The 27,753-nt window shown below is 38.6% G+C and overlaps 3 non-coding genes across 3 annotated transcripts; 1 reads left to right on the forward strand and 2 right to left on the reverse strand.

The window, feature by feature from the left end:
* Positions 1-8,775: 8,775 nt before the first annotated feature.
* On the reverse strand, positions 8,776-8,848 carry TRNAR-CCG (transfer RNA arginine (anticodon CCG)). The gene has a single exon. It is a non-coding gene; the product is annotated as a tRNA-Arg (tRNA).
* Positions 8,849-12,402: 3,554 nt separating this feature from the next.
* On the forward strand, positions 12,403-12,475 carry TRNAK-UUU (transfer RNA lysine (anticodon UUU)). Its single transcript has one exon. It is a non-coding gene; the product is annotated as a tRNA-Lys (tRNA).
* A 12,224-nt stretch (positions 12,476-24,699) lies between these two features.
* Positions 24,700-24,771, reverse strand: TRNAA-UGC (transfer RNA alanine (anticodon UGC)). The gene has a single exon. It is a non-coding gene; the product is annotated as a tRNA-Ala (tRNA).
* Positions 24,772-27,753: the final 2,982 nt, after the last annotated feature.

Consider the following 27,753-nt stretch of genomic DNA (forward strand, 5'->3'; position numbering starts at 1 on the left):
AAGTCAAAGTCCACTATATTTGACTCCTCTCTTTCTGAAACTTCTGGATTGAATCCTATTTTACAGCTATACCAGGAGAAGGAGAAATGCCTTCTGGACAGAAAGATGCTTGATCTTCCCACAGTCCCTGCCCCCTTCAAGAACTGCTTTTAGCCATCTGCCTGTTATGTCAATTCCAGTCCACCACGAGAAGAATTCCAGGTTGAACCTTCTGTTATGTCTTCAGATTCTCCCTTCTTTAAAAGTCCTTCTCTGCCTACGAAGCGGCCAAAAAGATGCAAAAGGTAGTGCCAGGGAAGGCAAAGACATACTCAGGGACTGCTACCGAGGGAGTGTAGATCCAGATGTGGAGATAAGACAGCATGTTCATTAATTCACAATACTTAGTATGCGTCTCAGGCAGTCTTACACGCTCTTGGAAACCTCTGCATCCAGCATCTGGATTTGGGAACATGACAGCGGCTTTGTTTCAGCGAAGCTATAGCTCTGGTCTGAAGACAATAAACGAGAGGCAGAACACAGAGGAGAGAGGAGAAATGTGGGCGCTCTTGTTATAGCCTCTCTTTCAGACCAATCAGCTGCGCAATGATGAAAGTACAAGGGAAGCTGGGTGCGACCTGTGAAACCAATACGTTCTTTGTAAACTTTCCCTATGCCTGGACAAGTCCGTAAATTCCATCAGTCCTCAAGACTCAGAAAGTCGACACTTCCTGCCTGTAGGCAAACCTAGATATGAAGTTGGAGGAAATCCTAAACCTTCTGATGGGGGAAGAGGTGGGAGGAGAGGAGAGGGCAGGTGCTCAGATAGGTTATGTTATTACTGTCCTAGAAAGGCAAGTGGTTGGGAACTGGAATGAGCTGAGGAGGGGAAACATGGGAGGGTTGGAGAAGGGAGAGTGGCCTGGCTCGTGGTGGGGAGAGGGATGAAGCCGATGGGAGAGAGAAGAGGCAGCAGAGGAGGAGGGTGAGAATAGAATAGGAATAGAGTTTGGGGATGGGCCTCCAAGGACATCTGTATCTAGGATATGGACAGGCGCAGAGCTAGAAAGTGACCAAGTCCTGCATCTCTACTATGCTTTCTCCAGGCCCTCAGGAAGAGAAGAAATTTCCTCCTAAGGTAAGTGGTTCGAAAGCATATGTCCCACAAAAGATACGTCTCATCTTGCTTAGGATGTTGTGATTCCGAGAGTGCCTTGCTGCAACGTGTCACAGCAAACAGAAGCTGAGCATTTTCAGGGGCGCACCTGTGGTTGACTATCTGTGAAGCAGTATCCTCCGGTACTGGAGGGTTTGGAAAGGCAACATTGTACGAATCCCCGTGTAGGGGCAGCATTGAGCTTAGAGACAGAATCTAGCAGCGGTTTTGTGCTTGGACGTTGCGCTGGGAGCAACTGATTTTTAGCGTGTTTGGATTTAAAATAGAAGGGAAAGAATAAGGAGGAAACGTTAAGCAGCGACTAAATGTTTTTGGTTTGAATCAATTCCCACTGAAACCGTCGGACTCCTGGACAGGTCAGTCAGCAGTGCATCAGGCCCTTAGTCTGAGAATCTAGGATTCACCACCTAGTTCTAGTGTAGATTCTTTCATCTTTTCCTATAACTTATTTTTAACTCATACGCACAAAAGGCTACTCAATCCAGCTTTCTATTGGAGCAGCTCTGGGACTATTTGCAGTTCACTTTGCTATTCACATGCTCACTATTTTGTTTTAGCCTGTGCTGAATGTTATAAGGAAATAATCTTCATAGAAACTAGACAGTGGCATAGGCCCTATAAGACATCATTGTGTTGAATGTGGGTGCTAATGAGTACAAAAGCCCTGCTATAAATGCATTCACTCTCCAGAGCAAAATCTTTGCCCCAAATCCTTTTCAGCACCCTCTTCTCTTGTATGTCTAAAAGGGAGGTCACTTTTATTTTATAAAGAGCTTAATTTTATAGGAAAGATCTACAGAAAAATTGAGAGAATATTACAGAGAGTTCCTATATACCCTGCACCCAGCTTCCTCTATTATTAACGTCTTACATTAGGATGATACATTTGCTAAATTAATGAACAAATGTTGATACATTTCTATTAAATAAATCCATAGTCTATTCAGATTTCATTAGTTTTTGCTTAATATCCTTTATCTTTCCAAGATATCACATTACATTTATTTGTCACGTCTCTTTAGCCTTCTTTTGACTGTGACAATTTCTCAGATTTTTCTTGTTTTCAATAATTTTATTAGCCAGGGTTCTCCAGAGAAACAGAAGCAATAGGATATATATATACACACACACATATATATATAGACACACATATATATACATATGCATATATTTATGTATACTTTTTGACCATATATATACATATATCATATATACATATTTGACCATATATATACATATATATATATGGTCAAAAATTCAGAAACAGTAAAAATTCAAGCCAGATCAGTAAAACAGTATTTAGTAAGAGTTTATGGTGCACAAAAGAACAGTTCTTGAACTGGGGGTCTTCAAGTCCAAAACTGCCATGAAGCTCAGAGGCGTGACATTATGGGATGACTTAGAAAGGGAAAATGAGGAAGTTGTTTAACCTTTACAATAATTGGCTATTACAAGGCGGGTTTCAAGACACCAGGGGACTGGCTAAAAGTGATCATCTTATACCATTTTAGGAAGGTGACTTAAGCTTCTTTTATGATTATCAGAGGTTTTTACAAGAAATAACCTAAGTTTCACTTATGTTCATGAAATAAGCTAGATTTAGTTTTGCTTATGTGACTTCAATGGTTTTGTCTTCTTGGGAGATTTTCAAGCATGGTCTCCATTTTATTTTGTTTTAATAAGATGTGTATATATATGTGTGTGTGTGTATGTGTATATATATATATATATATGAGATTTATTATAGGAATCGACTCATTGGTTGTGGAGGCTGAGTGGTCCCACAATCTGCCATCTGCAAGCTGGAGAGGAAAGAAAGCTAGTAGTATAATTCAGTCCCAGTTGGAAGGTTCCATAACCAGGAGCTCCAAGATGTCCTAGGGCAAGAGAAGATGGATTTCCCAGCTCAAGAAGAGAAAAGGATTTCCTCTTTCTTTTGCCTTTTTATCCTTTTTGGTCCCTCAAGGGATTGCTTGATGCCCACCCACACTGGTGAAGGTGGATCCCTTTACTCAGTCTACTGAATCAAACGCTGATCCCTTCCAGAAACACTCTCAGAAAGACACCGAGACATAGTGTTTTACCAGTTATGTGGGCATCCCTTAGTTCAGTCAAATTGACACATAAAATTAACCATCACAATGACCATGATAGGTTAGAGGAATAGTGGTCAGGTATATTGTAGGATGCCCTTCGAATGGAATTTGTCTGCTGTCTTTGTCATGATCAGGCTGGGGCTATGTGTCTTGGCAAGGAAGACCACAGATGTAAAGTACCATTTTCATCACATACGAAGGGTACGTACCATGAGCATGACTTACCACTGTTGATGTTAAGAGAGAACTTTTTAAAAAATTGTCTTTGAGGCCTCCAAGAAACTGCTGGATTGCACCAAATATTTTCCAACACTTTATAGAAAGAAACATACCAAAAGTAATTAGCTATATTTGGTGTGTTTCGCCTCCTTAATTAGTTCATAATCATTTGTGATGCTTTCTGTTATAAATTCCACAAGTCAAAAAAGAGAAACTTTACCTACCTAGGTTAAATAATATATGTATGTAATTAATTTTACATATAATTGGTAAAATGCTATTAATTTAAATATGTTTCAGCAACTGTGTACAAATTTCAGATTGGAGTAGGAAGTTTCTTGAACCAGAAATGCTAGAGAGGATCTATTTTAATGATTTCAAAGTTAATGGAACTTACCTCGGTGGATTCTGTCTTGCCAACTTTTAGGTTTCTCAAAACAATTCAAAAATGGCACTGATGGGCCAGCCCTGTGGCCGAGTGGTTGAGGTCATGCACTCTGCTTTGGTGGCCCAGGGTTTTGCTAGTTTGAATCCTGGGCGTGGACATGGAACTGCTCATAAAGCCATGCTGAGGCAGCATCCCACATGCCACAACTAGAAGGACCCACAACTAAAAATACACAACTATGTACCAGGGGCCTTTGGGAAAAAAAGGAACAATAAAATCTTTAAAAACACATGGCAGTGATATTTTATAAGAATATCTAGGGCAAGCTGATTTTTATTGGTTGTACTTTAATGTTGAAAAGGTGCCTTCCACATACAAAGTCTTGAGTACAATTCCCTGTATCTCTATTTGTCTCCTTTACTCTGTAACCAAACCTTTCTTGCACTTTTTCATTTATTTTCTCATGATTTCCCTGCTCACATGACAAAACCAATGATCCAATGCATTGCCTTTACGGCTGTCCCATTTCTGCTCCGTAGACCTTGGTAACACACGGGGTGGCTGTTTTGGCAAAAGGAAGACAAGATAGGAGAGGGAAAAAGGGGGGGGAACCAGTTCACCCTAAATCATCACCAAGAAAAAGAGGCCTACCACAGCATCAAAGGGAAGTTCACCTTGGGTTCTATTTTTCGGTAACATTGAAGAGCAGAACAGGAAAAAAAGATGAAGAGGAAAAATAAAGAACTTGACAAACATTTTTGTTGAGTCTCTTAATTTTTTGAGTCATGAAATAGTAGGTGGAGGAACGGAGATGCTGCCCACTGAACTTCCTTACCTCTCTGTTTTCTTCTGGCTCTCTCCCCCACCCCATCCATCCAGAATCACCAAAAGTTGGATCCCAAATCTTTCAGGGTGAGTGGTGAATGAATGACTGATTGAATAATGGAAAATGGTAATGCTTAAGGAACATAAAAGTTTCCAAAAGTGAAAATTAAAAATCATTTGAATGATTGAAGAAGCAATTGAAATATTAACCCCTCTGAGTGGCCCAAAATAGTTCAAATGGGATAACGTAAGACTGACTGGATCCCTGGTTCAATCTCAAGGTTTTGGTAAGATGACCTGCTATTTTGGTCGATATTGAGTTGTCCCTCACAGGATGTTTCCACAAATCTTGTGATCAAAAACACCCCCCCCCCCCGCCACCGCCACACACACATATCTGGCTGAAGTGCAATTGCAAAACCTCTGAGTGCTATTTTAAAATTCCAACCTCTAGATCCCTCTGGTAAAACACCATCCAGAAGATGCACCCGAGGGAAATGGGGGCAGTAAGTACAAAGATTGGTTGTATATGTATTTCTGAAAAGAAACACTGCAAGTATAAACAAGAAGTGAGTAAGCAATTGCCATGTAATATAAACACTACACTGAACTCTGCTTTCTACACATAGTCTTGCACTGGATGGATAAATTAAAATCAGTTTGATTTTGTTTCCAAAGTCTTTGGGTACCAACTCTTAGATTCAAGGGAGCGGGGAGTAGAAAAATCTGTTCCAGTCAAATTTTGAGAAAGGGAGGGAAACTTTAGATGTTCAGGTAAACAAATAGAAGCCCTCTCTATTTGATGTGTCTTTTCCTTTTTTTTTTTTTTTTTCCAAAAAGCAGCAGAGGAGACAGATGATATCCTAAGACAAAAGCAAGCCCCATTGAGACTAATGTCTATCTGTTTAACAGTCAGACAGCTTAACCAACCAAGCCGAGGAGTCCACCATACAACAGATACTTCCTTCACTGTATCAGGAAATGCGTTTGCCATGCTAGTGTCTAAATTCCTCCAAGGCACAACCTAAGACAAAGATTGCACCCTCATTATTTCCTGAAAAAGTAAGTTGTTCCTCTCTTGGATTCTCATTCCCTTAGATTCTTTTTTTAATTATTTATAAGGTGAAATTCACATACCATAATATTAACCATTTTAAAGTGAACAATTCAGTACCATTTAGGACATTCACAACATTGCGCAACTGTCACCACTATCTAGCTGTAAAACATTTCCATCACTCTAAAAAAAGCAATACCCTTTAAATAGTTACTCCCTAATCCTCTCTCCACCCAACACCCCTGGCAACCACCAATCTGCCTTCTGTTTCTATGGACTTATGCATCCTAGATATTTAGTATAAATATAAACTATGTGATCATTATGGATTGAATTGTGTTTCCCCCAAATTTATGTGCTGAAGTCCTAATCCACAAGACCTTAGAATGTGACCTTATTTGGAAATAGGGTTGTTGCAGTTGTAACTAGTTAAGATGAGATCTTTAGGGTTGGTCCTAATCTAATATGACTGTTGTCCTTCTATAAAGGGGAAATTTCAACAGAGAGATGCACATACAGGGAAAATGCCATATGAACCTAAAGATGGTCATCTATGAGCCAAAGAGAAAGGTCGTTCCCTCCCTCACAGGCTTCAGAAGGAATCTACACTGCTAACACCTTGACTTTGGACTTCTAGCCTCCAGAACTGTGAGACAATAAATTTCTGATGTTTAAGTGACCCAGTCATTTGAACTTTGTTACAGCAGCCCTAGAAAACTAATATGATGACCTTTTGTGGGTGGCTTCTTTCATTTAGCATAATGTTTTCAAAGTTTATCCATATTGTGGCATGTATCCATACTCCATTCCTTTTTATGGCAGAATAATATTTTCTTGTATGTATACACCACAATTTTTTTGGCCATTCATCCATTGTTGGACATTTGGGTGTTTCTATCTTTTGGCTATTGTGAATAGTGCTGCTATGAACATTGCGTACAAGAGTTTGTTTCAGTACTTGTTTTTAGTTCTTTGGGGTATATACCTGGGAATGAATTACTGAATCATATGGTAATTCTGTGTTTAGCCTTCTGAGGAGCCATCAGACTTTTCCACAGTGGCTGAATCATTTTACAATCTCACCAGCAGTGTACAAGGATTCCAATTTTTCCATATCCTCACCAACACTTGTTATTTTCTGTTCTTTTTTCTTTTTTTTTTTTTTGGTAATAACCATCCTAATAGGCATGAAGTACTATCTCATTGTGGTTTTAATCTACATTTCCATAATGATTAATGATGTGCTTCCTGGCCATTTGTCTATTAAAGTCCTTTGCTCATTTAAAAAATTTATTTTTTGGGGTTTGCTGTTGTTGTTAGTTTGTAAGAGTTCTTTATATATTCTGGATATTAGGCGTCTATCAGATAAATAGTTTGCAAATATCTTCTCCCCTTCTGTAGGTTGTCTTTCACTTTCTTAAGTTGTCCATTGATGCACAAAAGTTTTTAATTTTGATTAAATTCAATTTATCTATTCTCTTTTATTGCTCATACATTTGGTGTCTTATCTAAGAATTCATTCCCAAATCGAAGATCATAAACATTTACCCCATGTTATATTCTAAGAGTTTTATAGTTTTAGCTATTGCCTTAAGGCCATTTATCCATTTTGGATTAATTTTGTATAAGATGTGGGATAGAGGTCCAGTTTCATTCTTTCACATGTGAATATACAGTGGTTCCAGCATCATTTATTAAAGAGAATAATCTTTCCCTGACTAAATGGTCTTGATACTCTTGTCAAAATCAATTGGCCGTAAATGTAAGGGTTTATTTCTGAGCTCTAAGTTCTATTCCATTGATTAATATGTTTGCCCTTATCCCAGTACTACAGAGTCTTCATTACTGTAGCTTTTTAATAAGTTTTGAAATAAAAAAAGTTGAGTCCTCCAATTTTACTTTTCTTTTTCAAGATTGTTTTGGCTATTTGAGGACTCATGAAATTTTATATGAATTTGGGAATTGGCTTGTCTACTTCTGCAAAAAAAAAAAAACCACTAGAAATTTGATAGGGATTACATTGGGTCTGTAGATTACATTGGATAGTATTACCATTTTAACATATTAAGTTTCCCAATCTATGAACATGGGATATATTTCTATTTACTTGTGTCTTCTTTAATTTCTTGCAGCACTGTTTTGTAGTTTTCAGCATACAAGTCTTTCACCCCTTGGTTCAGTTTTTCCTAGGTAGTTTATCCTTTTAGATGCTATTGTAAATGGGGTTGTTTTCTTAATTCTCTTTTCAGATTGGTCATTGCTAGTGCATAGAGAAACAACTTATTTTTGTTTGTTGATCACATATCCTGCAACTTAGCTGAATTTGCACGTGATCCTGGACTTCTCTTTGTTGGGAGGTTTTTGATTACTGATTCAACGTCTTTACTTTGTAGGTTCATTCAGATTCTTTAAGTAGGAAGCTATGCTGAATGTAGAAGGAGGATCTGGCCACCAGCTTTGGCCTGAGCCTCTCAAATATTGGGGCCCTGGGTTTATAATGAAGGCAAAGAATAGAAAGTTTAGAGAATAACCAACTTATTAGCTTTGAGTAAATTCTTTGGAAAATTTGGATCCCTGAACTGGGATTATTTCAGTTGAGAAGCATCAGACTCTCACTATGAGGGCCCAGATTTCAAGTATCTGCTCAGGGTTTAGTATCTTCCCCACTCCTTCAAACATGGATTCCTAACTCTTAGATAGAAGGTCTTTGAAACCAAGCTTCCTCTAGAGAAACATTTACAGAAGACTTTTCTACTCCTTGCATCCTTTTCTTGGCCACTATTTACCCATCGTACAGGAATGTAAGCCAGAAAACCCAGAGTCACTATAGTGTAATAACAACTATTTATGCATTAGTACTCTACTACAATTGTTTAGTGATTAGATGCCAGTGACAAAACAGCAAGCTATTAGTAACTAGTTGGTATACAGGTGTGCTTTTTTAAGGCGTCTGACTCATTTCAGATTTCCTTCTCAAGAGTTGGCCATTAGAAGCCAAATGAAAGAGCTCGTTGCTTGTCCAACAAGAAACAAACGACCACGAAGGGACTCGAACCCTCAATCTTCTGATCCGGAATCAGACGCCTTATCCATTAGGCCACGCGGCCGGTTGGTGGAGGGGTGTGTCCAAACCCGAAAGCTGAAACGTAGTACACATCTGTTTCCAATTTTTCAGCTTTGAAATTGAATGAAGATTTTCTCCCCCCGAAAGGGTAAAGCTCCATCTGAAATCCCTGACAACTACTTAGAATTAATAAGCTGTGAGATGATCAGAAATGAGATAATTCTTCGAAGGATCTCTTATCTGTCACTGATAATGATAACGCAAGTTTGGGTGGAGGAATATGAGTCAAGAACTAAAGTTTGCAATGACCAGGTGGTGACAGCATAAGGAAAGAGAGCATCTAAGTTGATGTTTTGACCTTTTTCGTCTCGGAGATACGATGGCGCTTCCTCCAGGAAGAAAGGTCTGTAAGCTCAAAAAAGAGTCGCCTTGTCGGAAAAGCCTGCTCTAACGCCATGAAAATATTTTGTTATAATTCATTCATATCGTAGGTTTTAAGAACCTGATCCTCCACCCGACAATTAGATGAATCACCTTATATTGTGGCAGGGCGGGGTAATGGGTCTTAAACCTCCTTGGTCTCGATGTCTGAGGTGCAGTTTGGTGACTTCCAAACTACTTCAGGTGGGAAGCGAAGGGCCAAAACAGCTTGGAGGAGTGTTGTCTCATTGAAAGTATAACTCCCCAAGTATTTTGCCTCAAGGTCGTCTGCTCTAAGCTGCCTGATTGATTGATCCACAAAACAATCCAGGGCGGTTTCGTGTGACCATTCCTCCCAACTATGCCACGCACATTGGTAGGCTAGGAAAGATGAGAAATCTACAAATTCCTAAAGTAAAGCAGTCGCGGATTCTCTCCGTTTTCGCGTCATCCTGATTTTCCTGGAAGTGTCGAGTTATTTGGAAGAAACAAATAATACTTGTCTTTTCTTGTGCCCAGCACTGTCTTTCCCCCACAGAGAGATTAGTCTTTCCCTCACCTCCAAACTTCTCCATTTGTTGCTGGATCCACTGTACAGACCTAGGTCAAAACTGAAGAACTATTTTAGGTCTTATAATGGGTAACGTGTCCTAATGTACACTAGTTCCGCATGATAATTATCCGTTTTTGAGAGCAGCGGAGGCTAAGTGCTAGGGCCTGGACCTAAATGGGTCTGGTTAGACCAAGGAATTGCCTTCTGCTGTTTCTTATGAAATTAATTTAGTTAAATCCCTTTCTTTCTCAAAATGGGTTCAATGAGAAGCATTAGATTGGATAATGCTCGCTTGTTGTACCCCTGTGTGAAGAGGCTATAGGCTCCAGTAGAAGCTGAAGAATGGAATTCCATATCCGTTGACAGGATGCCCAGCAAGCACAGAAGTTCCGACGGACTCTCAGGCCCATTGATGTGTTTTGAGATTGTTCTCACTTGTCTTTCAACTTGTAGATTTTGTGCCTAAAGAACAGCTGATGAAAACCTCAAAATACCACCAAATTTTAAAAACTGATATTTTTGGTTCAGTCTCGAGGAGGAAAAAGATCACCAGCAGACATAGGCAGCGGAGTAAGGCTGGCAGACTGAGCAAAACCATCCAAATTTCTTTCTCCCAGAGTATGGTATGGCACTACAGGAAAGATTGCCACAGAAATGTGAAGAAGGATACTAAATAGCTAATAAATAGCTTTGGGAAAGCAAATATAGTTTTGTTTATATGGATTATACCATTTCCCTCCAAAGCTGTTCAGTACTTCTTTCTCCGGTGGCTTCTCTGGGATTTTTATCTGATGTGCTCAAAGCAGGATTTTCTTAAGATTTTTAAATATTGTGAGCAAAAGTACTCTATGGAGAATCTAAGGAAAATTTGAAAGCATGGAATTCTTATGCTCACTACATCAATCTGTGTAGATATTTCACTTTTAGGAAATAGGTGGAGGAGGACATCCAAAGTTAGAAGTCTTCTGTAACTGAGCTTTGAAGAAAGGTGTTTGGGTTCTTTTGTTGTTTGTTTTTACTAATTCAGATGATCTGCCAACCCCTGGATCAAGTTGAGGAATGCTTTAGACCTTCAGACTAAGAATCTCCCAATTTTGTCATTTCAACCACAGTACAAAAACCCATAATCCATAAACCTAATAATTTTTTCATCTTTGGAATTTGGGAAGCACGGCATTTCCTGTGAGATGTGATTCCATTGTGTAACAAATAATTCACTTACTTAGGCAAAAAGAACTGACATCTGCAGGTCTCATAGTCTGATTATTGACCCAACTTATTGTGTGTGTGTGTGTGGATGGGGCTACAGTGGAAAGCACGAATACAGAAAAGTCAGTTTATGCAGATTTTCTACTCAAACTGCTGCCTGCGTGCTCATTGATACAGGCACAGCTGAGAAAATAGAGACACAAAATTATCTGTGGTCATCATTTCTGTTGTTTCCTTTTGCCATTTTTCTTTCCAGCTCCTTAATAGTGCTGTAAATGGAATCAAAGGAACATGTGCTGGACTTGGCATATTTATCGCCTCTGATTGGAGAGGTTTTGAGTAAACTATATCTTTGTTGTCTCACTCAATCTAATATTCCTTGTGGTGGCATAATCACGTTGAGTTGTATCAAGGCCCATGGAATCAAAACAGTTGAGTCTTTAAAACACTTTTCCTCTGGATGTGAGCAGCAAAACAGTGAGTAAAGACACAAAGAGGGAAGAGAAGAAGGAAGAGAAGGTGAATTTGGAAGGAGACAGAGGAGGAGGAAAGAAAGAAGAGTAGTAAAGGAAAGAGGAGTGGCTTAGACATGGAGGAAATCATGGAAGAAAGCTTGAAGGAAATTGTGTAGGTGCAGAAAATTAAACCCAGGCCCTTCTACATGGTGAATACTTTCTCTTCCACTCAGGTATACCCCCTTGGACACTTAAATATTAAGAAAACATCCGTGATTAATTATCACCTTTGTCTGCAGGTATTTGTAGAATGAAAAGTTGGCAGAACAAGGCTTGATGTGTTTAGCACTACTATTTCTAAAACATTTAGAGACTGCGACTACCCCAGGAGAAGCAGCACTGAATACTAGACCAAAAGACACTATTCCTTGTGGTACCGTCCCTCCTGCCAGTCAGCTCCAAGATCCCATTTACCAAGGAAATGCTTGTGGGCAGTTCCATCCACCAGTAGAAAGCGGCCCATTATGGAACATTCTCTTGTGTCTTCAAATTCTTCCTCTTTCAACTTTTTTCCCCTCTGCCTACAAAGGCTCCAAGAAAGATGTACCAGACAATGCAGAGGGATACAAACAGAAGTAGTGTGATCGTTGCCTTGAGAAACTTAGGTGCCGGTACCTGGCAAGATATGAAACCCCATGTGTCTAGCAATTTGGTCTGAAATCCAGCAGTGCTTTGTCTAGGGGACACTGCATCTCTAGTTCTGAAAACCTAGAGGAGAGAAACGAAGAAGAGAGAAGGAAGGAAAAAGTTCCTGGCAATTATAACATCTCTCTCAAACAAAATCTTCTTCACAATGAGAATTCAAGGGATATGACTTGAGATCTAAACCTTGAAACATCAAATGAATTGGGCAAATGTGCAAACCTAGATTAGATACTCATGGACAGCAGGGCATTAGGAGCCTGGATAGCTCAGTTGGTAGAGCATCAGACTTTTAATCTGAGGGTCCAGGGTTCAAGCCCCTGTTCAGGCGCCTGCCCTTCCTGTTTTAATTCTGGATAATATCCTCTGAATAAGTACATGAAGAGTTTGAGATAGGACAGTTGTGCCTGTACATTGATTGAAACTTTGTTTACTCTTTGCTTTACAGGGGTGAAATGATGACATAATAAATTTACCAATCCTAAGGGACAGTTTTGTGACGTTGTTTTCCAAACACTGGAATACCGATGTCTGGAACTCTGTAGAGATTTCTGATCTAGAGACTTCAATTTTTATGCGGTTTTTAGAGAAGAGTCTCTTTCTTTAGTTGGGGCGGGGGTGGGGGGGGGGAGGAACAACCAAAACTTCTGAATTCTAAAAACAAAGAAAAAAAGATCTTGAAACCAGAGATATATGACACTTTACCTGTATTATGGTAAAACAATTCAAATGATAGTGGCTGTCTCATCAGAAACCATAGTGGTAAGAAAGAGTGGCATAACATTTTTCAAGTGCTGAAAGGAAAGAATTGTCAATCCAGAATACTATATCCAGAGAAAATATCCTTCAGGAATGAAAGGGAAATCAAGATATTCTCAGATGAAGAAAAACTAAGATAATTTGCTGCCAGCAGAACTATCCTGAAAGAATGGCTAAAGTAAGTTCTCCAGACAGAAAGGAAATTATAAAAGAAGGGATCTTGGACATCAGGAAGGAAGAAAGAACATGGTGAGCAAAAAATATGATAAATACAATAAATTTTCCGTCTCTTGAACTTTCTGTATTATATTTGACAGTTGAAGCAAAAAGTATAAGACTATCTGATGTGGTTCTAAACGTATGCAAAAGAAACAGTTAAGGCAATTATATTACAAATGAGGAAGAGTAAGTGACAAAAATGAAAGTAAGGTTGCTACACTTCACTTGACCTGGGAAAATGGTGACACTAGTACACTGTGATAAGTTAAATATATATAACATAATTCCCAGACCAACTGCTAAAAAATCTATACAAAGAGATACAGTCAAAAATGCTATAGATAATTGAACATAGAATTCTAAAAAATGTACAAATAGTACATAAAAAAACAAGAGAAAGAGAACAGAAAATGACAACAGCAGAGAAGAAACAGAAAACAAAAATAAAGAGCCAAAGTTAAATCTTGACATACCAACAATTACATTAAATGTAAATAGTATAAGTGTACCAATTAAAAGATACCAGTATGGTGGATTAGAAAACATGACCTAACCAGATGCTGTCTACAAAAAATTCACTTCAAATATAACATGTAGACAAGTTAAAATTAAAAGAATGGGAAAAAGATACATGATGCAAATATTAATCAAATGAAAGCACGAGTAGCTATATTAATAGTGGATAAAGTAAGCTTCAGAACAAAGAAATTTAACTGAGACAGAGATGGACATCATATAATAAGTGTCCGTCCACAAGAAGTCATAGCAATCCAAAATATGTATGCAACAAATGATAGAGCTGCAAAATATATGAAGAAAAAAAACTGAAAGAAAAAAAGGCAAATCCGCAATTGTAGTTGGAGACCTCAATACCTCTCTCAGAACAGTTGATAGAACAACTAAGTGGAAAATGATCAAGGGTATAGAAAAACTCAAAAATACCATCAGCCAACATAATCCAATCAACTTAGAACAGTTCGCCCAACAAAAGCAGAATACACGTTCTTTTCAAATCCACCAGAACATATACCAAGACAGAACATATCCTGGACCAGAAAACGAACCTCAATAAATTTGAAAGAATTGATTCATACAGTGTGTTCTCTGACCACAATGGAATCAAACTAAAAATCAGTCACAGAACAATAACAGGAAAATATTCAAACACTTGGAAACTAAACAGCACGGTTCTAAATAATCCGTGGAACAAAAAGGAAGTGTCAGTGGAAATTTAAAAATAAGTAGACTTGAATAAAAATGAAAATGCAACGTATCAAACTTTCTGATACACCAGAACAGCATGAAGAAGTTCTGATACGCACTAAAACAGCACTGAGAAGGAAATTTATAGGGCTCAATGCATACAGGAAAAGAAAAACTCTCAAATCAATCATCTAAATTCTCAGTTGGAGAATCTAGGGAAAAAAGAGCAAAAGAAACCCAGGCAAGCAAAAGGAAGAAACTAATAAAAATAAGAGCAGAAATCAATGGAACTGAAAACAAAAGAAATCAGTGAAGCAAAAAGCTAGTTATTTAAAAAGATCAATAAAATAAAACCTGTAGCAAGACTGATAAAGAAAAAGAGAGAGAAAACACAAATTACCAATATCAGGAATGAAAAGAGGGTATCGCCATACACTGTGCAAACATCAAAAAGATAATAAGGAAATACCATAAACAACTCTGCACATATAAATATGACAACTTAGATGAAATGGACTAATTCTTTGAAAAACACAAATTACCACAACTTATTCAATATGGAACATATATATTATATAGCTCTGTAACTATTAAGAAAATTCAACTTATAATTTAAAAATTCCTCAAAAATAGAATTTCCATGTCCAAGAAGGTTTCACTGGAGAATTCTAACAAATGTTTAATAAGTTAACACAAACACTACACAATCTCTTCCAGAAAATAGAAGCGTAAGAAACACTTCCCAATTCACTTTATGAAACCAGTATTATTCTGATACCAAAACCAGGCAAAGATAGTACAAAAAAGTGAATATATATGTGAAATTCTTAACAATATATTAGCAAACAGAAATCATCAATGTATAAATATGTATTTGTCATCAGTGTATACACCAGGACCAAGAGGGGTTTATTCCAGGGGTTCAAGGCTAGGTAAATATTTTAAATTAATCAGTGTAATCCCTCATATTAACAAGTTAAAGAAAAAAATCACATGATCCTATCAACTGAAGTAGAAAAGGCGTTTTACAAAATTCTGCACTCATTCTTGATAAAAACTCTCAAAAAATAAGAACAGAGAGGAACTTCTTCAATTTGTTTAAGGACATATACAAAAGAAAAAGAAAACCTACAGATAACATTATCATTAAAGGTGAAAGGCAGAATAATTTCTCCCTAAAAGAGGGAAAAATGGTAGGTTGTCCACTCTCATTACTATTTATTTATTTATTTATTTTGAAGAAGGTTAGCCTGAGCTAACATCTGTTGCCAATCCTCCTCTTTTTCCTGAGGAAGACTGGCCCTGAGCTAACATCTTTGCCCATCCTCCTCCACTCTATATGTGGGACGCCTACCACAGCATGGCTTGCCAAACGGTGCCATGTCCGCACCTGGGATCCAAACCGGGGAACTCTGGCCGCTGAAGTCGAACGTGTGCACCCAACTGCTGCGCCAGGAGCTGCCGGCCCCCACTCTCATTACTCTTATTCAACATGGTACTGGAAGTTCTAGCCAGTGCACTAAGGCATGAAAAGGAAATTAAAAATCATACAGATAGGAAAAGAAAAAATAAAACTGCCCTATCTGCAAATTACATAATCATCTACATAGAAAACCTAAGGAATCTATGGGAGAAAAATCCTTCTTAGAATTAAAAATTTAATTAGACAAGGTCACAGGTTAAAAGAAAACTACGAAAATAAATTGTATTTCTACGTAATGGCAATGAATATGCAGACAATGAACTTAGAAATACAATACCTGTCCCGAAAGTATTATTTCTATATTTAAAAGGAAAAAAAATACAATACCATATGTAATCTCTGACAAAAAAAGAAATACTTAGAGGTAAATCTAACAAAATATGTATGGGACTTGTATGTTGAGGACTACACAACGATAGTGGAGAAAGTCAAAGAAACCTAAATAAATGGAGAGACATATTGTATTCATGGTTTACAAGATTCAACATGGTAATGATGCCAATTATCCCCAAATTGATACACAGATTTAATGAAATTCCTATCAAAGTCTTAGCAAGATTTTTTTGTAGCTATAGACAAGATTATTTTAAAATTAATATGGAAAGTTAAAGAAATTGGAATACTTTTTGGGGTGGGAAGGAGAACAGAAGATAAGTTTGGTTTTGAATGTGTTGAATTCAAGCTATTTGTGGAACCCCCTGCACATATCTGGTAAACACTGACACAACGCAACTCAGTGGACTGCGTTGGCCTGGAGACTGGGATTAATCAGTGATCAGTAGGCATATGCTTATAGGAAGTGGAAGGAGTGAGGAATTCAAGTGTCCTTTCAAGTTTAGGATTAACTGACTAATGATACTTGTGGAAAATAAAGAAATGAGCTCATAGACTGTTCTTGAGCCCTTGTGTTTATATTGCTTAATCTTTTGCTCCTTAGAACTTCTGAAGAAGACCAAGAGAAGTTTCATTTCATGGTACCACATTTCTAGTGGCTGTTTGTCCTTTCTCATCCTAATTTGCCCTACTGTGAGCTCTTATCTATATTTGTAAAAACGCCTCTGAGTCTATTTTGAAAATGATAGAAACTGATTAGTCTGGGAGAATTTCTCTCAGTTGGCTTATACGACTGATAGAATAGGAGGATAAGAAAGAAGAGATGGGCTTCACTGAAGAAGAGACTAGAAAAGTATCAAACACAAATATCTTCAAGTTCTGATATATGGGCATGTGTGTGAATGTGTGTAAAAATGCTGATGGGAGGAGGAAAAATGTACTTAGCTCTTTGATCATATAAAAACACAATGAGGAAAGTTTCCAGAGTCACTGGGTGACATTTCTCTGTATTACACCTGGAAGAATCTGGATATCTGTTGGCTTCATTGATATTCATATTAAGGACTTGGGTTTTTTCCTCCTGCTTAGCTCATGAACACCACAGAAATCACTTATTAAATATGTGAGACAATAGCCAGTCTGTATACTTATAGCACTATTGGAAATCCATTTGCGTAGAAGGTATTGGATAGTTTTTTGATACAGAATATTTTAAGGATTTGAACATTATACTCAAGATACAGAACACACTCATGTCCTATTATACTTAACTCCGAAAACCTGCAGATGTATCAATTGTATATTTAACCCTTCTAGAATCTGAGAAAGATAGCATCTGGTTAAGTGTTGTTTTGAAAGAATTCTCAAGTCAGAATGTTCAGGTCGTGGCTTGTCAGTAATTAGCTTTTATGTTATGCTCTGGAGTTTTCCAAATGTATTGATCTACATGTTTCATTTGATCTTTGCAACACACCATTTTACATAGTCATTGCTGGTCTAATTTGTGCATTTGGAAAGGATGGTTCACTTCTGTTTTAGGAATTTCTCTGTTTCCCAATTAAGTCAGAAAGCTTTCCTACTTGAAAGCTAGCAAGTTTGCCTACTACAATTTCATATAATAACAGGAGAATAAGAGACCCACGGATAGCACTTTACTCATAGAAAAAAGCAGCAGCCAGAGAAATATTTGTGTTGGTTCCTCATGCCCAGTTCCCACAGAGCAATATAAGATGGCTATCTATACCTTCACATGCACTGGGTTGCACAACAGGAGAAGAACTCTGAAACTAAGAGACTGCGCTTTTAACAGAGCTACTGGCAACCCTTACTCTCTCCTGGTAGTAATTATTGTAGAGGGAGACTTAGAAGCAATCAGAGAGTGAGTTCAAGACAAATGAACAAAGAAGTCCCTAGGTGCTCCAATTGCTTCCATTGGTTTGGAATCTATGTTCAATAAATAAGAAAAAGGAGAGAGCAGCACATCTTTGAGGTAAATGTGCATCAGCCTGAGAGTTGCTATAAGCTCCTCAGCTCAAATTTGACTGTGAGCATCCATTCCCAACCTTTTAGGACTAGAGAAGGAAAAGGTAAGAAAACAAGGAAGCAGCTCATTTCTTTGGTAAAGACGACCTCCCCTTTACCTAAAATTACCCAAGGAACAACAGCACTGAGACAAAAGAAAGAAAAGAAGTACAAAACTTAGGGCAAGGGAAAAACATGGCCATTATTTGTTCCTGGTATTACCGCTTTCCATGAAAATCTGAGAGAATTGACTAAGAGGACAGACTCCACTGCGCCAGTCTCCAAGTCTTGCTATTTAATTATCCTCTAAAACTCTTTCAGTTCCAGGCAGACCCGAGCTGGGTAACCAACTACCAGATTCTGATTTTGATTGTTTTTGGTGGATGTGGAGATTCACTCTGTCAGCTTCTTACCACTTTAGCCAAAGAATTATCATTTAAATCGTTTGACTTCACTAGATTTTCATCATAATTAAAATGATGTGTTAGAATGATTTTTCTTTTTTTACATTTTATACCCACCATGTGGATGACAGCAACAGAGCAGCAAGGAGTTGACCTCATCTACTCTGAAACATATTAATTAGAAGTATCAGTATAAATTCATGATTAAAGAATATGAAATTGTTATTTTTGCCATTTTTTCCTAGAAGCAGTAACATCCCAGTTACAATGAGCAAAGTTAGTCCTCTATCTTGATTTCTCAGTACCAATTTTCATTAAAAGAAGTTAGAGCTTTTTGGAGTTACCATTGGTTCCAGGGCTGAGCTAGAGAAAGTAAAGGTGAGTTTGGAATATCTTTTTGTGCCAGAAAGTGAGTAAATGATCAAAAAGAAGATGTGGTCATGTCTTAAAAGAATACACGAGCCCAGCCTAAAAGGGCTCTCCCTAGCAAAATCTGGGACATATTGAGTACTTAAATTAATAATGAAAAAAGAATTTATCCCACTGAATAAAATAAGCTTCTTTGATTTCGTATCAATCACAAGTAAGTAAATAAACATAAGAGGGAACACTTTAATTTACAGTAGTGTCAAAAGAAAATTCAAAGATCTTTACTTGGTATGACTGAGCAAGAAACAAACTGTTTGCAAACAAGAAGACTTCAAAACCAAAAGTGGTAGAAGCTTGGCTCTCAGCAATGGCAGCTCAGTTTATAAGCGTGAATGAGGAAGTATATTTTTTTCTATTGTCATTGGTTTCTAGAAATTTACTTTCTTTTCAGGGTAGTATCACTGCAAAACTTATTTATAGCTGATTGGCTGGGAGGTAGAAGGCCACACTGACATAAAGAAAGCTTAAGTTTTATTTAAGGTCAGGGTCAGCATTTTGGAGAAATCAGGACAGTTTAAGCTTTGTTTACGTGACTATGAGCGTTTGGGCTAGGGGTATATTCAAACTGTGGCCTCTATTTTGGTTTCTCTTTAATGGTAGTATACCAACTAATAAATGTGGAAGAATAGATTTTAAGTATTTAAAGAATAGATTGAAAATATTATCCTTGTGCCACCATTATGGTAAAGATTGATTAGGAAAAAATCATCAATTAATTCTAAAACTCTGGGTAAAATTTTAGTGAGGAATGAGATATTTGTATGACCTCAAATATTTCCCCACAGATTACAAACCAACTGAATGAGGGGAAACTTTGCATTTAGTTACCACCACTAATAAAGGAAAAAACCTTATGTGATACACTGAGAACACACATCACACTTGTTATATTTTTGCCAAAAGTGCATAACTTCAATCTAGCCACTAGGAAACATCACATAAACCCAAATTCAAGGGCATTCTACTCAACAACTGACTTGAATTCTTCAAAATCTGTCAATGTCATAAAAGACAAGAAAGGTTGAGAAATCATTCCAGATTAAGAGACACTAAAGAAACAAGAAAACCAAATGCAATATGTATTCTCACACTAACTAGATCCTGGATTGGGGAAAAGTTGCTCTGAAGGACGTTTTTTTGAATCATTGGTGAAATCTGAATATGGACTGTATATTAGATAATAGTATCCTATTAATGTTAAAATTTTGGAATTCAAAAATTGTTCTGTGGTTTATGAGGATGTCCTTTCTCTAAGAAATACACACTGAACTATAAGAGATAAGACACGACGGTATTGTCAAAAGTTGAGAAATAGCAGAAGTAAAACCAATGCATCACCAAAGTAGCAGTTAGTAAAAGTTTATTGTGCACACACCAAAAAGACAGTTTGTAAATTGGGATCATTCAAATCAAACATGGAATGAGGCTCAGCAGTATATTGTTATAAAGCAGCTTGTATGGTGAGGAGGCTGAGACTGTTTACTCTTCACAGTAATTGGTTACAATATCAGAATTTTCTTAAATGATAAGGAATTGGTTAGTGGTTACCTCATATCAATTTGGGGTACAGTTTAAATTTTGCTTATAATTTTCAGAAGCATAGTCAAAAAGTGGTCCCGGTCAAGTTAGTATCATTTGTCTTGCAAAATAAGCTAAATTTTGCTTTGCTCGTGTGACAACTGATTTTGTCTGCTCAGGAAATTTTCAAGGCTAGTCTCCATTTGCATCTGATTTTAACAGTACGCAAGTTACTCTGAAATTGGTTAGAAAAAATAACAATTTGTGTGTGTTTATGTTTGGAGAGAGAGAGGAAGGCAATGTGGCAAAATATTTAAAATTGATAAATCTGGATAATGTGTGTATAGTAGTTCTTTGTACTATTTTTGCAACTTTCCTATAGGCTTGAAATAATTTCAAAATAAAAAGTTGGTTTTTGAAAACAATTCTCTCATCATACAACTTCCTTTCCCTGTGCCTACAAAGGCTGTCAGAACCATACAAAAGCAGTTTGGGTGAATACAAAAACAGAAGCCTAAGTGCTGCGTGAGCGCTGCAATTTTGGTTCAGGTGAGGACTTACCTGGCGTTAAATGAAGACCCCATAAGAATGGGTCACGGACTGTCACTACACTCGCCAAGGCCTAGACCAGCGCCGTGGTCGGGAAATTCGGCATCGGTTTCATTTCGGGGACTCTGCATATGAGATGCATAGGGACCAAGAGGAGGAAGAGAACAGAGAGGAGGATGCTGCATCGGCCATTGAGCTTCTTGGTAGACACGGAATCGTCTTCTGAGTGAGAACACCAGAGAGGTGTTTCAGCGGCTGGGCTAGACCTGCAAAACGAACTTGCTTTTTGACAGGTCATTTCTTCGGGATCCCGTTGTCCCAGAGGAAATGGCAGACGCTTCCCGCCACCGGACAAAATTTGGTGCGACAGTCAACACAGGTACCAGCTTTGGAGGAAATCCTAAATCATTTCCTACTGGGTAAGAGATACCCCCCATTAATTCTGAAAATCAGCCCGATTCTATAGTCCTTGGCCTTAGAGACTCCAAGGCGAGTGAGCTGAGCTACTTGGGAAAGTTAACATGAGGAGAGAATTAGTGGCGAAAGAGGAAAGAATGGAAGCGTGAGCCAGGAAGTGATAAGGAAAGGGAGGCTGAGCCACCGCGGGGTGCGCAGCTGCAGCGGCCCCAAGAAGTGGAGAAGGAAGAAAGTGAACGAGTGCTTAGGGTTGGCATAAGGTTTGGATGGGCAGAGAGGCGGTGAGCATCCTGGCTGCCCATCTCTGTCGCGTGTCCTCTGGGTGCGCGGGAAGCACGAAGGTCCATTCTTGGTAACCCAAGTGGACGAAAGTGCTTTTGCGCAGGAAGATCCCCTTCGTTTTGCCCAAGACTGTTGCGGCTTTTAGAGCTCCTCTCTGCTCTTTCTGTCACTTGAGAGAACGCGTGTGGTTGAGTTTCTGCTTCTGTACATTCAGGTGTTGTCCATGGCTTCCGAGGGAGCGGCAGGGAAGCCGCATTGTTCCAATGTCCACGTGGCTGCGATAAGAGAAGCGTTCAAGGTAAAAACGGGATCCACCTGCGTCCTTGCGCTTCAGCACCTCAGGTATAGGCAGGAGCGAGTGGGTTTTAGCGCGTTGAGCTGGGAACATGAAACGTGAAAAATAACAAAGGTAAGGCAGTAACAATATTTTCAACTTGAAATAGTTTTCAGAAATGCAGTTCTTTGCCTCTAAATAGCTTAGTGTGTAGGGTGTCAGGACTTCAATCTTAGAGCCAAGAGTTTGAGACTCTATGTGAGCTCTTGTATCTTAGACTTTCTCCCACATAAGCAAGCCTCTGAAATTCGGGTTTCTTTTCCGAGAATTTCACCTGCACTTTTGCAGTGGGCTCCTGTATTGCTCACATCCGATTCTTGGAAGCATGAAAGTTGGGAAAAGCCAAGGTTACCACACAATATAGAAGGCACTTGTAAGAGTTAAGAGGAAATAAAGCAGTGGCTTAGGCTTGGAGAGGAGGGCACACATGTGAGAGCAGGATAAGTTGGGTAGATGCAGAATTTCTTCCAAGGAGGAGGACAGTCTGTCTGCTGGCAATAAAGAATTCTCTGGCAGCAGCACAAGCCTGGCTTAACCTCAGAAGATATTTTAATTACAATTTACTCATATTATAGGTTTTAACAACTTGATCCTAGGCCAGAGAATTGGCTCAATTGGTAGAGCTGGAGAGACAGCTGAGGTCAAAGCGTCCCAACTCTGAGGGTGAGAGAATGACTGCAGCCTTTGTCATAGGGCTTGGAGACTTCCAAGCGTGGGTTTCTAATTGAAAGACCCAAATAGCTTGATGAGGCCACAGGTATTTTGGTAGAGTAAATCTCCTGGCACTCATTTTTAGTTCATCCACAGAAAAATCAGGGGCTCTTTTGTGTGACCTCCAAAGGTGGCTAAACTATTGATCTGGGGTTGGACCTCAAATTTGGAAGTCTGCTCACAGCCCTCTCATTCTCCCCTCCCTACCATGGTCTCCTGCCTGTTCAGTGCCACTCACTGTTTACTTAAGTGCCTGGAGAGAACAAGTGGATAAGAAAAAAGACATGGAATGACCACATTACCTCCCTCAAAAAAAATGCATCCTAAAACAAATCCTTGGCCCCAGGGCACATGACCAATCAGCAGCCAAGCAGATTTCTGAAGCCAGACAGTCTCCCTCCTCCGGGAGGAGAATCAGGAAATAAGGACAACTCAGCCTGATACAGAATGTTAGAGTGGCAGACTGGGAACAAATTTCATTCCCTCCCTAAGACACTTTGATTCAACAGGAAATAAGCACACAGATAGCAGCAGTTTTGAAACCATGAAGCATTGGAATTCTTTAAAACGTATTCTTATTGACTAAATTGTGTCCGCCGGCCCCAAATCAATATATTGATGCCTTATCCCCCCAATGTGACTATTTGAAGATAGGGCCTTTAAGGAGGTAATTAAGGTTAAATGAGATCATAAGGGTGGGGCCCTCCTTATAAGAAGAGGAAGAGATACCAGGAGTGTGCACACAAAGGAAAAGCCATGTGACAATACAGCAAGCAGGGAGAAGGTGGCTCTCTGCAAGACAGGAAGAGAGGTCTCACCAGAAACCAACTCTGCTGGTACCTTGATCTTGGGCTTCCAGCCTCCAGAACTGGGAGAAAACAAATTTCTGTTGTTTAAGCCACTGCGATATTCTGTTATGGCAGCCCTAGCAAACTAATACAGATGCCATCAGTGGATCAGAAATTCCTAGGAGTTCCCTGGTCATACAAAGCAGACATGATCGGATTGAACCAGAAAGAACAGAGGAAGTGGATGTCCTTTACTGGTAGAAGAGTCCAGCACACTTGTGATCTCTTCACCTTTTACTTTGCGTCTCTTTTCCACTATGGTAGAAAAGTCTTTCCCGCTTCTTCATATGGGGACCTTCATTTGATGTTAACTGAGGTTTCCAGGCAATGTTTTGTTTAAAAATTTGAAACAAAAGGGAAAACAGGATGAGTGAGGAAATACAGGGAAATAGATATTATGGAATATCAATCGGCAATGTGTTGATGCAAATTTGTTTCTTTTGTGTTTGGAAGGCCTCATTCCCTGACAGTCTTCGTTCTGCTGTCCAGCGTCCTGCCGCTCGCTCATCTAAAAAGACTCGAGATCCCCAGCGCCCCATATCTCATCATTGGACCGAACTTTTGGCGACGCTCTCTGTGCAGGTCGTTGGGGGATACTGACAGAGAAATCAGTGGGCATATAATGCTTTCTCTCTGTCTTTGACCAAGAAAGCAAAAAGAACTAAAGGACAATGTACGTAGGGCGCTGCTTCTTCCTCATCGTCGTCGTCATCGTTGTCTCTTTAATAATAGTATAAAATAGGAGCCAAAGTGAACCACTTGTTAATGAGCATACTTTGGTTCAGGTTCAAGAAATCCTGTTGGAAACCCCTCCTTTTTGTCTTCCTTCTGCTGTTGCAGTTGTCTTAGGTGATGTCAAGGCCTACAGCAAGAGATGATTGAAAAATTCAAGGCAATCCATTAGGTTATATTTTTACTTTCGATATATGCAGGAATAGAACATAGAAAAGTTGGGAGAGCTAAAGCTGTATTCCTTGAGGAACAGGTTTGAGGAGTGTTTGGTCAGAGGAAAAAGAGAAAAAAAAAACAAAACCAGGCTGCTCCTGGAGGTGCCGGGGATCGAACCCGGGGCCTCATACATGCAAAGCATGCGCTCTACCACTGAGCTACACCCCCCTCCTGAAGGTCTCTCTCCTAATGCTCATCTGGAAATAAATTTTACTTTCTGAGGCTCTTGATCTCTGAATGTCGTAGTAGTAGAGTACAGTGTTAGGGGATATCAGCAGCTGCTTTGGGCAGGAGACCCTCAGGAACCGAAGAGGAATGCTGACTCTTTAGAATATAGAACTCGAAATGGAAGACAAAAGATTGGAAACATGTGTCATACAATAACCACAAGAAGTTTCCATCGTGGCTTTAAAACCTGGTTAGGGTCTCCTTCTATTGTGCTTGACAAGGGATCAAACAAGTCCCAGTTTTCAGCTCTTTTGATTTCCTCCAGATGTCTTAACCTGAGACACAACGCTATTGAGATTCAGCTTTTTCCTGCTTGAAACACTCCATGACATTTGTTGTTTGCTCCATGGGAATATTAAGGACCGGATTTGATGGAGGAAAGTCACGATCAGAGGAAAACCCTAGAGCGATGCGGTCAGCGTTGCATTGTAAAGGTTTTTTCTAATCTAGGTACGGAGGTAATTTAGGAGACCCTGCCAATAGTCCAAAATCTCTTTTCCTTAAGGCAAGAATGAAACAACAGCTTCAGCGTTGGACAGAAGTGTTGAATTATGGGAGCGAGACCAAAGGCAAATAACCACAAGATTTAAGAAATAAAGAAAATTTTTACTTGTTTGTTTGTTTCTTTGTTCGTTGGTTCGTTCATTCATTCATTTATTTATTTGGTGGTGGGGGGGAGCAAGGAAGCCATGCCATTACCAAACAGAAGGAAGTGCAGAAAAAGAGGAGGTTTTTAAAATTCTTTTGGAAACGGGAGAAAGATTGGACGATGGAGAAGATGAGCTAGTTTGCTCATGTTAAATTCAAGATATATGTGAAACACACTTGTGAGGATGTTACACAGTGAACTCAAACAATTACTCCCATCTCCAGCCCCCTGGATTTGTGAGTAATCAGTAGACACAAGCACGTGGAGGGTGAATGAAGACTGAAACGTGTGCTTATTAGTGATACTCATAGGAAAATAAGTTTGCTCCTGGACATCTCTTGAACTCTGGGATTTATCATAGCTTAGACTGTGTCCTTTGCACTACATAAAAAGACTACAAGAAAACCAGTTTCCTGGCACCAGATTTCTAGTGGTTAGCTCTTTCTTATTCTGATTTGCCCGTATATTAGCTTTTGCCCATATTCATAAAATAATATTGAATCCCTCCTGAAATCGGAAGAATATGATTTGTCTGGCAGACTTGTTCTTTCAGTTGGCTCATGGAATTTTTGGAATAAAGCAGGAAACAATAAGTGATAGGTTTTGCTAAAGAAGGGACTAGAAAGGGTAACACACAAAACTGATGGATGTGTGGTTGTCTGCTTGTGTGTGTATGTAAATACAGAGGAGGATTATCTTGATGGTCTGATGCTGTAAAATATTAGGTTTATGATACTTTCCAGTATTAGGAGGTGTGCAGAAACGCTGCTTCATCATAATGTTGTGTTGCACCTGGAGAAAACTAGATGTCTATTAGATTCTCAGGAATTCATAATAAGAAGGTATCTTTTTTTTTGTTCTCTGTGCCCCATGAACAAAGTAGGATTTTTTTTTAAAAATTAAATATCTATAGCCATCTTCAGATTATGGATTCATTTAATACAGAATTCTTCTGAGGAATTAAACATCTAAATTTGTAGAAGAACACCTGTATGCCATGTATACTGAATTCAGAAAATTTGAAAACATGTAAAATATGTGTTTATCCCTGCACTGTCCAAAATGGTAGCCACTGGCCATATTGAGTATTGAACACTTGAAAAATTGAGATGTACTGTAAGTGTAAAAATAACCAGATCTCAAAGACTTGATAGTGTATTTAAAATGTAAAAGACATCCCTAACAATTTTAAGATTGATCACTTGTTGAAATAATGCTTGGGATATACCAAGTTATTTAAATATATTTTTAAAATTAACATCACTTGTTTATTTTTATTTTTTAATGTGACTACTAGACAATGTAAAATTACAAAAGTGACTCATTTATGGCTTTATTATATTGCTATTGGACAGCTCTGGCTACAGAAGACATTATCTGTTTAGGTACTATTCTGGGAAAATCGCAGAGCCAGGGAATATGGACCATGGTCTTCCAGTTTCATACCATGCACGGACTTGACAGAATGCATTCACATGCATGATCTCCTTTGATCTTTCCAATATCCCTTTTTACATAGACATCATTGGCCTCATTTTTTAGGTATTGAATGGAAGACTAATTATGTTTTGGAAATCACCCTAGACCTCCCACCTCCATAGAAAGTAAAGGAGTTATTGCTGCATTAGGCAATGAAACACTCAATGATGCTATTTGTCTGATCAAATATTCCTTAAAGAAATAAAATGCAAGCTTCCGACCTGATGGATAAAGTGTGTAATTCCAAGTTCCTGTGCAGTCAATGTCCCTACCTTGATGTTGCTTCTCATTTTGTTCCAATTTTCCATTGGCAATTGATGCAATTCTGATGTTGAAGTACCAGATCATTTCCTCCTGACACAGTGTTCAGGAGTTGTCAGCGGAAAACAGACACTGTAAAGCTGAAACAGTAATTTGAAAAGGAGAAAACAGTTCAAAATGATACCTATTATCCCTAACAAAGAATTTCAAGAAAGAAGTTGAGTTAAAGGGAAAAAATGGGGTGCATGTACCCGAGTTTTGATGACTTTACTATCCATTTACTTTCATTTTTCAGTATTTCAGGTCCCCTTGTGAATGTTCAAAAGAATAATTCTTACAGAAATGCTTATTTTCATTCTTTCTTGTATACCAAAACAGACATAACTTAAGATGTGCAAATTCTGGACAGGGGTGCAAGGCTGAAGGAAAGTCTTGTAAACAAGAAAACTCAGAGTATTCTTGTAATTGTTTAAAAGTTCAGTGATGTTCAACAATGCTCCTTATTCCAGCAGTTTAATAACAGAGTAGACTCA

This window comes from Equus przewalskii, chromosome 19 (assembly GCF_037783145.1).
Source record: "Equus przewalskii isolate Varuska chromosome 19, EquPr2, whole genome shotgun sequence".
Taxonomy (NCBI): domain Eukaryota; kingdom Metazoa; phylum Chordata; class Mammalia; order Perissodactyla; family Equidae; genus Equus; species Equus przewalskii.